The sequence below is a fragment of the Mytilus californianus genome, unplaced genomic scaffold (genome assembly GCF_021869535.1).
Source record: "Mytilus californianus isolate M0D057914Y unplaced genomic scaffold, xbMytCali1.0.p SCAF_9, whole genome shotgun sequence".
NCBI lineage: Eukaryota > Metazoa > Mollusca > Bivalvia > Mytilida > Mytilidae > Mytilus > Mytilus californianus.
Genome location: NW_026262745.1, coordinates 74811639 through 74825355, shown reverse-complemented (window position 1 = coordinate 74825355; position 13717 = coordinate 74811639).

The following is a 13717-nucleotide window of genomic DNA, read 5'->3' as shown; positions in this document are numbered from 1 at the left end:
GTCTTTATAAATTATTCTTATATTCAGTCAGGGACGTTACTTACAAAGGTTATATTTTTTAGTTACTTGTATAGGTAATTTTTGTTTTAAAATAATTATTAAATTACTCAAAAGTTTCATTTAAATGTCAATACATGGATGGAATAAATGTAGTTTATATGAATGTGTACATAAAATAAAGAATCTATTTAACTTAATAATATAAATATAGTAAAATAAAAGATTACCTTAAGAAAATGACATATTACTTGTATAAGTTATTTTATACATCTTTGAAAAAATAGTAATAACAACTATTTAATGAACAAATGTAAATACTGTGGGTTGCAAAAAATACATAACTTCGAGTCTTAATTAAATAATAAGTTTTCATCTATTCATATCTACTTAGATCTATCTACTTTTAAGATTTTCAAGAAAATGATATTTTTTATATCCGAAAGAGACTGTTAAGCTAGTCAAATCTGTATGGACACCTATAAAAATAATATTTACAAAATAAAGAAATATTGAAACTAGCTTTGCTTTCAACAAAACTTATGCAGGTAATTTTAAAAGTTACTTTTATAAGTAATGCCCCTGAATGATGTTAAAATATTTAATAATGTCATTTGTGTTTAATTTTAAACGTATTATTAACAAGAGAATGAAACTGAACGCAAACTTAAGAAGAAAAAAACAAGGTAGTAAGTTTTAATAAGCGTCCAACACGAGTTTTGACACTTATCATGTTTGCACCTTTTCATGTAACTGTTATTTTTCTCCTTTGTCTTCCGACGCAATTTTTCAGACCTGAACAAATCAAAGACGAATGTCAAAAATCTGAAGGCATACTTAAATTTTTGAATTTTTTATTCGTGTACTGCGGGTGCTGTCTCAATTGCAATGAACCTCTAAATCTCGTTTAGACGCCACTTCTATTGACACAATAATTTTGGTTATTGGGGTTATTAAGAGGTACTTTTGATTATCAAACAGGTAAAATGTGTTTACAGGTTTTGTATGTTCTTGTTTATATCTAAATAATGTGTATAGAATATATAAAACAAGATATATGGCATCGCAGGAAATTTTCCATCATTTGTCTTCTTACTACAATATTTCGTGACTAATTCTAATAAAATTAGAATATTTTAAGTGTAGGATTTCATTTACATGAATATGCACATATCTTTTGCATGTCTTTGTCATTTAAACAAGTTTGATATGGTTTAAATGTAGTTGCACTTGATGGAGTACAAAACGAAATGTGACCCTCTTATTCACAAATTAAGTGTTTTAAAAGCAAACATTTTACCTCAACTTTCATGTCCTAAAAACAGATTTGAAAAAACAAGGTCAAACAAAAAACATCTTTCAACAGGATTATTTATACGCCGACAAGGTTGATTGGCGTTAAAATACTGATGTACAAAATGTCGATGGACTTAAAAAAAATACAACTATTTGACGTAAGACAGGGAATTACTTTGCGGAGATTGAACTAATCTTAAATACGATGATTAAGCAAAGTGGACCTGTTTCCCCACGCGCTCCTAAAAACCAACCTAGGTCTAACTTGGACTTCTTATAAATATCAATGTTAATATACAAGCACTGATTACTAAACTAATCATTTTCTCCGAGACAAGCAGAACCCCATATACATGTATGTTAATTCGGATGACTCTCATCTTCCCATCTCTGTGTTTGATATCTGTATTAAATGAATTGTTTCTAAAGTCAGAGTACCAAAATTGCACCGATTACCCAAATGGCATCTATTGAGCCAAAAAAAAAAAAATAACAGATATATTACATGTTTTCTTTGAGAATAAACAATTTGTATCTTTATAATTTGACTTTATACATGTCTTTTAACATTGGTAAATATATTATCATAGTTTATATCAACATATGAAAAACATGAAAAAATCATTTTCATTCTTATTGAAATCGTTTATTTTTGTTTTTTTTTTAATGTAGGATGAATAACGTAAAAAGAATATCAAATGTTTATGAACTCTCACTTAGGTACAGAACATTCATCATTTTTGTGTTGCACGGGTTTTCATTTTAAATATTTGTTTGCTTTTTAAATTTCATGGCAATAAAAAATTTAAACATATCAGGTTTATGCATGACATTCCTTTCATGATAGATTTCGTTAAATTCAACACACACAGTACTGTATGCACGTATCGGTTCTTTCTTTTTTGTATTTCATCTGTGATTTTGAAGTTTCATTTTTTGAGAACATTAATATACCGTTTTGTTCCACCCTTCTTAATTTTTCTGCACTTTCACGGGGAAAACTTTGTGAATAGTTATATATATTGTTTTCATTGAAAGGTTATTCGTAGTTAGTACATACCGTTTAAAGTGTACACTTTCTCGATAACTTAAAAAATAAAATAAAAATAAATACAAGCTTTTGGGTAAACTGATTAGAAACAACACTGTTGAACACTGTGTGTCCAAATTGCACATCAGAACAACCTGCTTCTGCAAAGGCATTACTATGCGAAAACGCAACTCAAATAATAATTAGAGTTAATGCAAATTATCATCTCAAAACATCAAAATCTGCAGTGCACACTTAGAACAAACTACGGCCTTTGCATTATCTGGAAGATGTAACAAAACATGCTTGTTTACACTCGTGAATGTCCACATCATATGGAGTTCATACATATAGTTGTGTTCTCAACACACAAAACCGTTCTGGTTAATGTGGCAGAACGACTGAAATCGACACTATATCAGTTTTTTTTGTAAGCGAAACGGTGTTTCTATGTCTCAATTTACTAGCGACTTGTTTGAAAGATAAAAAACAACACTTTTTACATTTTATGCGTCCAGTGCTTTTCTGGATTTACATTCACAATGTCTGTTTATGTATCAAGCTATGTATTTCATATAGGAGTTTAAATATTGTTATCCACTTGATGAAGTATATACATAATTATGACCTACCACTATATAAATTTGATATTGTATATTCACATGATTTAAACAGACCTTTACTAGCTATTTGAAATAAAATAGATGGAAAAAAAGAAATCCTTTAAAAAAAGACTAATTAAAAGACCCTAAATTGTTATTCACCTATGAAATGTATGTCAAATAACCAGCTATAAAGTAGATGTGCTGTTGTAAATACGCAAGACACGAATAATTTGTTTTTGAAAAATTGAAAAATAATGAAATAAAAGATCACGGCGTATGAGAAAGTCATACAGTAGCATACCTTATGAGTCGACGTCGTAATTTAAATCCCATGGATATTATGAGTTAGAATTAAGTACACATATGTTATGTATGAATTTATTGCAATATTTTTGGTTCTTTCCTTTACATTCTTTTGATGTGGATTCTATGTTTACTTTCACTTGTAAAAACAAAGGAGGCATCAGGTGTCTAAGGCGAACACGTATTGGTTACCTAAGGGTATTTTTTTCTATTGCGGATCCTGTTGGCCTATAGTGTCTTGTTCTGAGGACTAAGAATTTCTTTGGTTGTTAGATGCCATTCCTCAAATTTTGACTTTTGAATGTCTATTTTGTATAGCGTTTTTTTTTCAGAAGCGTGTTAAGCATACGGAAATAATTAATAAGTAATCGCACATAAGATTTAAACATCCTATTTTGTGGAACAATGACGTATGTAAAAAAAATGAATTGTTACAACGAAATAAGTCCACCATTTTGTGTCAATTTTATCAAATCAGAATGAAATACAAACAGATCAAATCAAAAGTCGTTTATTGGCCTGAATATAGTATGGTGCCTTTTTCAAAGATATAAAAGTACATTTAAAAGAGAGGATAAAGACACCAAGGGGACATTCAAAATTCATAAGTCGAAGAGAAATTGACAACGCCATGGAAATTACAAAAGAAAAACTAAAAGACAAGCAAGTCCAAGCAAGTCAACAAAACACTACATAGAATTGTAAAGACTGTGCAAGAACTTCACCAAATACCGAGATGAAAACGAGTGCTTCGAATGGTTAGCAGTTATAGATCAGCATAAGGCAACAGTCATATTGTTCATGCATTTGCAAAGTTTTAAGTACATTTTGAATTCCCAATATTCCCGCCTTTATGTTTAATTGATCTATAAAATCAAGATGTTATGACAATACCGCTTTCTAGAGATCTTACTTAAAAAATCATAAGCAATTAGTTGGTATGTTCTCTTTTCATATAGGGTATGTTTTCATACATTTTTCTTTGTTTGTTTACCTGAAACTGGCTTCATTGTCGAAAAAAAATATTTGCGTATAATTGAAAAAAACCTACAAATTAGGCAATGAAATGCAATTTTTCAACATAATGATGTTGCCTGTAGTAATCATACAGTGCCTTCCTAAAAACATTAACTATTACCTCGCAATGCTATGACTGTTCATATGTAATGAAGGTCCGTGTATAAGTATTATAAGATTATCATAGCAAACCATGTAAAGAACTTAGATGTATTGCTCTTGTATGGGTGTTTTCTCAATTTTGAAACATAACTTAAAATAAACGAACACTTAAAAACATTGACATTATATTGCAAATTCAAACAAACTACTAGTTTTGTACATGTTGTATAGTCTTGAAGATGTAACACACTAATATTTGAGATTAATATTGAAGTACTACAAGCTTTTTGACAGCTTTGAATTGTCCCCATCAGTTTTTATTTACACAAGAATAGACAAATTTATATGTTCGCAATTTGTAGGGAACAATGGTTTCAATTATAGAGGGAAGATCCTTTTACGTCGAAATTGAAGCAATATTTTTATATTTTAGCGTTTAGTTAAAAAGTTTGAATACAAGGTTAACATTGTTACTAACCTGATGTTTCACAAGAAAACATGATTTCTAGTATATTGGTTGGATGATTGAATCCTTTAGGCATAATTAAAATTGGTCCTGATTACTTTGTAAGGATGAATAGAAATATCTTATCAGAAAGTCCTGTTTTAGCATCGATCAATTAGAGATATGTGATTTCAGATTGTTCTTTAATCTTGATGCAGATAATCATACTGGGGAATAAGACGTTTTATTCACAAAGTTTTAGTACTCTTACTCCTTCAGGTGTTATCATGGCTGAACTATATTTGCTTTTTTCGTCCTATTATAAATTTGTTTTCACGTCTTTTTCGACGTTTGGCTTTTATTGATAATATGTTGAACACACAACGCGTAGAGAAAAATACGATACAAATCAAACATACTGTTTTAATCAGAGGTTCTTAAGTAAGACAATAGTATAACTGTATAATATATATTGCTTCAAATAAAATATGGTTCCAGTGTGCACTCCACATATCCTATCTTAACGAAATACAGATAATCAAAACACGACTGTCGGTTACCACAATGTATCTTACCTTTTTACTGTAAAAGCAGATTTCAGTTGATTCGTTTACATTTGAAAATTCCTTTTATTCTTGTCCTTATGTTCAACACAATTATAAATCCAAGGTTTTACAGCAGTACCGTTTCCTGATTTTCAAGAGATTTTACTTAACAAATGTTTAGCCATTAGTCATTATTTTCTCTTTTGAAAGGCTGCTAAAATGTATAGTTGATCTTTGTGTAATGAAAAATAGTCTGCCTATTATACAAAAAAATCGAATAGAAGCCATTTAAATAAAAGCGAATAACACAATGATCCAACCTAATTCATACGTTATGTCCTGATGATATAATATTTAATTATCAATTCAGGTCACTTTATAAATAGTATACACTCATCATCGAATACCTTATCATTTCTTAGGGTAATGTGACTTTGTTCTCGTTTAGAGGAATCAAACAAAACGTTACTTTAATACCACAAAAATTTTATGAAAAACAATTTTACAAGCAACGCGTTTTGAAGATGCAGCAAATATATATTTGTAAACTTATAAAATGTGAAATATTTTCTGAAAGTTTGTAACTAAACGTTTATGTTATCATCTTGCATGTTGTCATATGACATTTTCGTGACCAGTTTTACAGAGCTATGTTCCACACGTGTAATAATAAAAGCCTTTGTGCTTAAATAAAGTCTTTTGTATGTTTTCATTTCCGATTAAACATTTTGAATAGAAGTTTAATGTGTAGCAACCTTATATTGTATACTAGGTACATTGATCTATTATTGCAGAATTCAGATGATGTGAAGGCAGATTTTAAATTTTTAGATTTGTCTGGAATATTGAATGGAATGGATGAAAAGATACACTAATATCATAGAAAATCATCAAAGATACTTATAGCTCTTCAATTTTTGAATCAGGTTTGGATTTTCAAATACTTCAGCCTCTAGCATCACTGAAGAGATATTAATTGTCGAAATGCGCATCTGGTGGAGTAAAATTAGTACCGTTTATATTATTATAATTTGGAAAGCCAGTCACAAGTTTCCTTTTCACGTTCACGAACCTCATTCAATTCAATCAAAACATGCGAGGCCCTGAAGTAAAGAGTAGAAATTGGTTTTTCCTTCTGAAAAATCGTATAAGTGAATGGAGATGTCATGTACATTTAAATAAGATAAAAAAAAACCTAGCTATTAACATTATATTGTAAATTTTTTTATTTCGATTTTGTTATCGGAGCCTTTCAATTTAATAAGAACAATATAGCAATAGTCTAGCATCACAGTATGGGTCTAGGCTTATTCCGATGAATCAATTGAATAAACTATGTCCCCATTTAAGGGCTAGTCCCTTATTACAGCAAAATATGCGTGTCACACCAGACAGTCATCACGGAAGGGGGGATTCAGATCATAGTGTCGTCAGTCATCATAGCCATTACAGTATAAGTTCAACATCATCAGCATCGAGAATGCCATCGTTACCAAATGGATATATTAAACATAGCACCGGTAAAAAACCAATGCCAGGTAGCCGTGTTCTAAATCATTCACGGCCAGCGAAGGGATTAACCGTAGAAGAAATAGATAAATTAAACGCCCGTCCATCAAGACCTAGTCCTGTCAGTATGTTGGAGACAGTGTCTTCCTCAACGGAAGAAAACCGTCGCAATCAAAAATTTAAAAATTAAAGACCATCTAGATGATGGGGTCATGTTGGAACCTCTTGATTCAAGTTCTGACGAAAGTGCCAATGATTCATTCACGTGTTCAGAATTTGAATATGAAAATGACTAGGGTCGCAGTGACTTTGACCCCAGTGCAATAATTTTTTCTAAAGTTGCAGAAATTGACAATGGAAACGAAGATTTCAATGTGAATTCTAACTATCGTAACAATGATGAACTAAATTCAAACGGAACTTTATTTGCTTCTTTGGAGGAAGGAAGAAAAAATAAGGCTCCAGTAATGGTGTAATAAATTGGGACTATTTTACAGACTGGGGCCCTACTTTTGAGAAGTTAGTGGGCGTGTTTAAAGATATGCCTCCCTGTCGGTTGGGGACGGAACTTCAAATAATAATATGGAGTGCAGGACTGAAACAGAGGATTATGTGTAACCCCCTCAGGACTATTTCAATATTTAAATTATTTCAAAATTAACTTACAGCACATAAATGTGCAAATAATGTGCTAATTAATTAATAAAATATTTTGTATTTTTGTTTCATTATTGAATTGTAAAAAATGTTTAATTTATCCATGATTTTGTATATATACACAATATTCACTGTAAATTGAGTCCCAGTCTAATGTAATGCATAATTACAATTAAGCTGTATTTATTCTCATTCAATTTCAGCCAGTCAATATTATGTGTGAAAACAAAATATTCTCTTCAAGTACTGTCAGACAAAAATGAATCTCGAGTAAGCTATGTGTTTGGTCAAAGAGTAAAATTGTGTTAAAAAGTTTTTTCCTGAGGTTTTCAAAGTAACCATGTTTTGTTAATGTAAATTAATAAGATTTATTTTTATCTGACAATGATCGTGTGATGGTCATGTGATGTTTTTACACCTAGTAAAAGGTGTGTTTAATATTTTATAATTGTACAGTCTTTTATACATTTTATAATATTTTGTTTGTTGTGTTTTAACAAAAAGTTCTTATATTTTATATCTTTTAATTTTAAGTGTTGAGTAAAGCGAAAAATTTTTTTTCAGATTTTTTGATTGTGTGTTGATAAATAAAGGCAACAGTAGTATACCGCTGTTAGAAACTCATAATTAGATAGAGATAAAAACAAATCCGGGTTACAAACTAAAACTGAGGGAAACGCATCAAATATAAGAGGAGAACAACGACACAACAAAAACACAACATTAAAATGTAACACACACAGAAACGAACTATAATATAACAATGGCCATTTTCCTGACTTGGTACAGGACATTTTAAGAAAAAAATTGTGGGTTGAACCTGGTTTTGTGGCATGCCAAACCTCCCGCTTTTATGGCAATGTTAAATATAACATTAAAATGACAATATTACATGACATGACTACAATACAAATAAATGGGAGAACATATAGGAAAAAGAAACACACGAAACAAACAGCATCATGTTTATTTTTAAAGTAATCATACGTTACCATACAATAAAATAAAGAAAAGAAGATTTGTAAATTTAAGGTTTTCTGTAAATTTAAATTGCAAATGAAAGACGGATAAAGTAAAGAAAGTTCATCAAATGAAAAATATTGAATTTAATTTTTAGTATATTCAATATTTTACAGAATGTATAGCATTGGAAGAATATATTTTTTTGAATAAAAGTAAAATGTATGAATTCAAGATCAATAGTGAAAATAGTACTTTCCATAAATTAAAGGGAGAAGAAATTATAATCTTGCCAATTAATTTGTGATATTCATTTGAAAATTGTATGTGTCACATGTAGTCTTAAGCAAAGTGTTCATTAAAAGCATAAACATACAAGCATCTTCAATCTCACCTGTCTATTATGTTTATACATTTCACATAAATTGCTCATTTTACTGATTGAAAAAAAGCTATTTTATAGTAAATAAGTTTCTAGTGTTTTGAAAATACTGCAAAATGAAGTAAAAGATTATTGCCTAATGTTTTTGAAAATAGTCTACTCTCAATTTCTAATTATGAGAAATATTTTTTTTTTTAAAAAAGCAAGACTTATAAAGATCTATATTAAAAACCAACATTAATTTTTTTTGTGAGAGCGTAATTATCAGAGTTTATTAATCCAAGAATTTCTGTCTCCATACAACTTCAATGATTTAAGATTTTTACATTTCCAATTCATTTATTATTCCAATGCAAGTTAAGGTCATGAACATAATCATATTTAGATTACTTGAATACTGGATAACATACTGCTGATATACAAGTAATGTTTTATTTAAAAAGTTTTATTTTTGCCATTTTCTTAGTGCAAATTAAGAATTTTCTAAAACTAAAAAAAAATGTAGAAATTACTATTCTGTTAAATATATGTTGATCAAATGGAGGTTATCATGATACAAAAAAAAACTATTTTCATTCCTTAATTATAAGATAACTTTTAACGATCAAATCAGAATGTATTCATTTATTTCATTCCGTATCATTTATTGAAATAAAACACTTTAGAAATTGTCAAAAATTCTGTTTCTTTTTATATTGTAAATGAATTTAAATATCAGCAGAAACACAATGTGTTGAATTCAAGAAAATATACCTAGCTAATGATCAAAATGTTTATAAACCTATGCATTTATTTTTAAAGTATAGACATTGTCTTGGCAAGAATTTGTTATCTGTTTACAGGTAAACAATGATATTGATTCTATTAAAGAAATAAAAAATAATGAATTTATTTGCATTAGATTTGTTTGTCAATTAAAAATGTAAGAGGTTGATATAAGTCAGTGATAAAGCAACAGAAAAAACATGATTGAAAGATATCTTGATGATTGAGGATTTATTATTGGTGGTTATTAAATCAGAGTGGTTGATTTTCATCAGGGGAAGAAACTAGAGTGCTCAGGTCGCTGATTGATTGATTTATGGTATTTTAATGCCACTTTTAGCACTATTGGCTATTTCGTGGTGGTTAATTTTTATTGTTGGAAGAAACCAGAGTTCCCAGAAAGAACCAACTAACTTCAGCAGGAAAATTGGCAATCCTAGTCAAATAAAAATTGAAATCGAATGCACCTGTTATATGTGGGGTTTGAAATCACAACCTTAGCGTTGACATGCTGGTTGTACAGAAGATGAACTACTTTGACCACTCGGTGCCCAGACAAAACCCATCCAGATATATATATATATATATATGAAAACTGCAATCATAGTCTTTTAATATAAGAGATGAGTTTCGTCTGAAATTCACAACCTCAGTATTGACAGTACCCTAGTGATCACTGTAGTCGACTACTTACACAACCCTTGAAAACATTTTGCAGTGTTCATTAACAAATAAGCATTTACTGTGGATTCATTTATTTTCCTGCGTACCATTATTTGTTGATTTAGTGACAATTGCATTTTTCGTGGGTATTTGATTTGGTGGTTATGCCAAAGCCTGCATACACACGTAGAGAACATTTGTAGTTCGTTGGATATTAAGATTTCATGTTTACTTTCAACCCACAAAATCTATGAATATTGGTGCATGCGTATCCGATGAATAATAATGAATTCACAGTATATCATGCATATGACCAAATTTGAATTGAACATGATTCATGATGAGTTGAGCCCTTTTCAACTAAATTTTATACAGTTTGATCTTGTGTTGTCCTGTTTTTACCATTGTTTATGGTAGAAGAAGGTTTGGGCACCTGTAAACATGTTTAACCCTGCCACATTCTGTTTGTATCTGTCCCAAATAAGGATCCTATAATTCAGTGGTTGTCTTGTTTCTGATGTCATATTTGATTTTCGTTGATTATTTTGTACATTCAGCAGACATTTAGTTTTCTCGTTTGCCTTGTTTTACATTTCGTCGTGTGAATCTTGTAGTGTTATATGTCCATGTTTGACAAAAATGGAGATAGCTATATATATTTGATATCCAAGTCGAATGATTTATCTCCCTATACAACTATAAAACGAGATTTCTACACTCTAAACGAGTTTTTGTCAGAACTTCACTGTTATATATCAATATTCCATTGGATTATAATAGCTTATTCATCTAGTGAGTTCAGATCCAGGGTCTATCTCCATTAGAAATATAGGAATGAAATTTCTAAAACAGCATTGTCTGTCGTGAAGTGTTCTATCGCCAGAAAAGGTAATGCTTTATTAATCGAAGTTGTTTGTTTTAAGAAAAAACAAAAAAAAAAAACAATCGAGTAAATCTTTTTTTTTTTAACGACATTATATATTTATTCACCAAATATGCTTGTTACATTGTTACACCAAGAAACCAAGCTTTTCTTGATGTATCCTGTTATATTCCACTGATTACCCAGGTTATTAATCAGCTGCTGGTATGTATGTCGAGTTAATCTTGATGTACGTACATTCGACTCATATATAACTTTTTATCTCTCAGTCAAATATTTATGATATTGCGCTTTTAAACTTAAATTTACATTTTTACCACTATTACCAAATGGAAAATAAATCATTAAATGATTCATACAACGATTTGTCCTTTCATGAACTTTTGTAGCTTTCTATGCGGTATTGCTTTTACTTTTGTTGAAAGCCATACAAGTGACTTACAGTTGCCAGCATCTACACCATTTCTTTCTGGTGGAGAGTTGTTTTTGTTGGCATTCATACAATATCTTCTTATTTTTAGATGAAATATTTGTTACTGGTTTTCGACTTTCTGATAATGCAAATATCAGTGAGTGAGCCTTGAACACTTACCATAGTGGTGATCTATATAAGTTGTTATTGACGATTCAGTTGGATTTTGATGCCAACTGTTGCACTTATTAGGTCTTTCCACTTTTTAGTGGATAGACCTATTGATTTTGTTCTGATTATTTTTTCCCGCCATTTTTATTTCTTTTGAGATAAGATATTTGGTATATGACATCAAACAGAGTTTTCTTAAAATGTCCTGTACCAAGTCAGGAATATGGCAGTTGTTATCAAATAGTCCGTTTCTATGTACGTTTGTTTTTGTACCAGTTCAGTGTTTCTGCTGTTTCGTTGTTTCCCTCTTAGAGTTGATGTGTTTCACTCGGTTGTGGTTTGTGACCCGAATTTGTTTCAGTTAAATCAATTTATGACTATTGAACAACGGTACATTACTATTGCCTTTATTTATACGCTTTTGAAACTAACACCGTTTAACTAAACGCTTTTCCTTGTAAGAATTATCTCGCCAAACACTGTTTTCTTTGAGATTGCTACTCCTTCTCGACCGTAAAAAAAACTGACAAAATTGTTTGACAAACTGCTCGTTGCATTCACAGTATGGCAAAAATAATGTTGACCGAAGTAATCTGGAGAATCAACATGAGAGTTATTTCTTCTTATGTATTTGACATAAGCGATATGTATTTGTAACGGGTGAACCAAACGAGATAGAGACCTGATTTTGACCTTGAGATTTAGTCAAAGGTATATATGACGTTTCAGATTTTGACCTTTGCAATAACTTCATAGTTAGACATGATGAAGCTATGGCGTCTTTTGCATAAGGTTGGTAGATTTATATAACATTGAAAAGGTCAGCCAGAAGTGCCCTGTTGTAAACTGGAAGAAGCAATTACCTGCGCAGATTTCATTTAGAATTACCTAGAACCATACAGTTTTGGAATCAGTGTGAAGTAACATATGAGATGGTTTCTTATTTCAAGCAAAGGTATATAGAAATCATATATTTTTGAACCAGTATGAAGAAACCTATGATTGGACACCAATAGTATCTTTGAGTAGACCGCAGATAGCTTCTTATCAATTATTTAGACATCTAATGTTGAGAGACCTTCAATTGTTTTTTGAACAATAAGTTTTTAATTGTTATCTTAATTTCGTTTGCTCTCACTTCACCAGAAATTCAATACTAATAAAAAAGAGGGAAGATACCTTGAAAATCAAAAACTACAGATTAGAGAAAGACCGACAAATACAATTCAAAAGAAATTAAAAAAAAAAACAGTACACGAAACCTATATAAAAATTATATCATAAGAAAAACATGGACCTACCTATTTTATGCGTTGTTTATATGTTATCGTGAGAAAAATTCATGAGTTATCACCTATTTGATGCTTAGCAACCAATAATCAATCAATCAAAATTAAAAAATTAAAAAAAAACAAAAAAAAAACAACTACAACAAAATTTTGAAATAGGATGTTCCCGACCAAGCTTTAAGAAAAGACATAGACGAACTTTAACAAAGGTAATCCAGAAGTTTAAGACTCCTTAATGAAGATAAGGAGATGTGGTATAATTGTCAATGAGAAATGAGAAAAACTATCCACAAAGGTTCAAATGAAGTGGATGTACGCAATTTGTAAGTATGTTACTATTTGCTTATTTAAACCTGCCTGAATGACATATTAATTGATTCATGGTTACTCAATGTGCAGTAGCATATATTGCTTGCATTTTCAGTACGATAACAAGTTTACAATCAATACAACACAATAAGTTTTGAAATATATGTCAACCAAAATGTAGAGCTTTGATATTGACTGCCACTAGAAAACATTCATGTTGGATTGGATGCATAAATTTTGCCTTGCAACATGCCATCACATTAACATGCAGAGGTAATTGAACTTCCTAAACATGATGCATTTGGGTTTAACATCCAAATTACAACCTCACGCGGCTTTATATTTATAAATACCAGACAGTAAAATGGACAACCGTC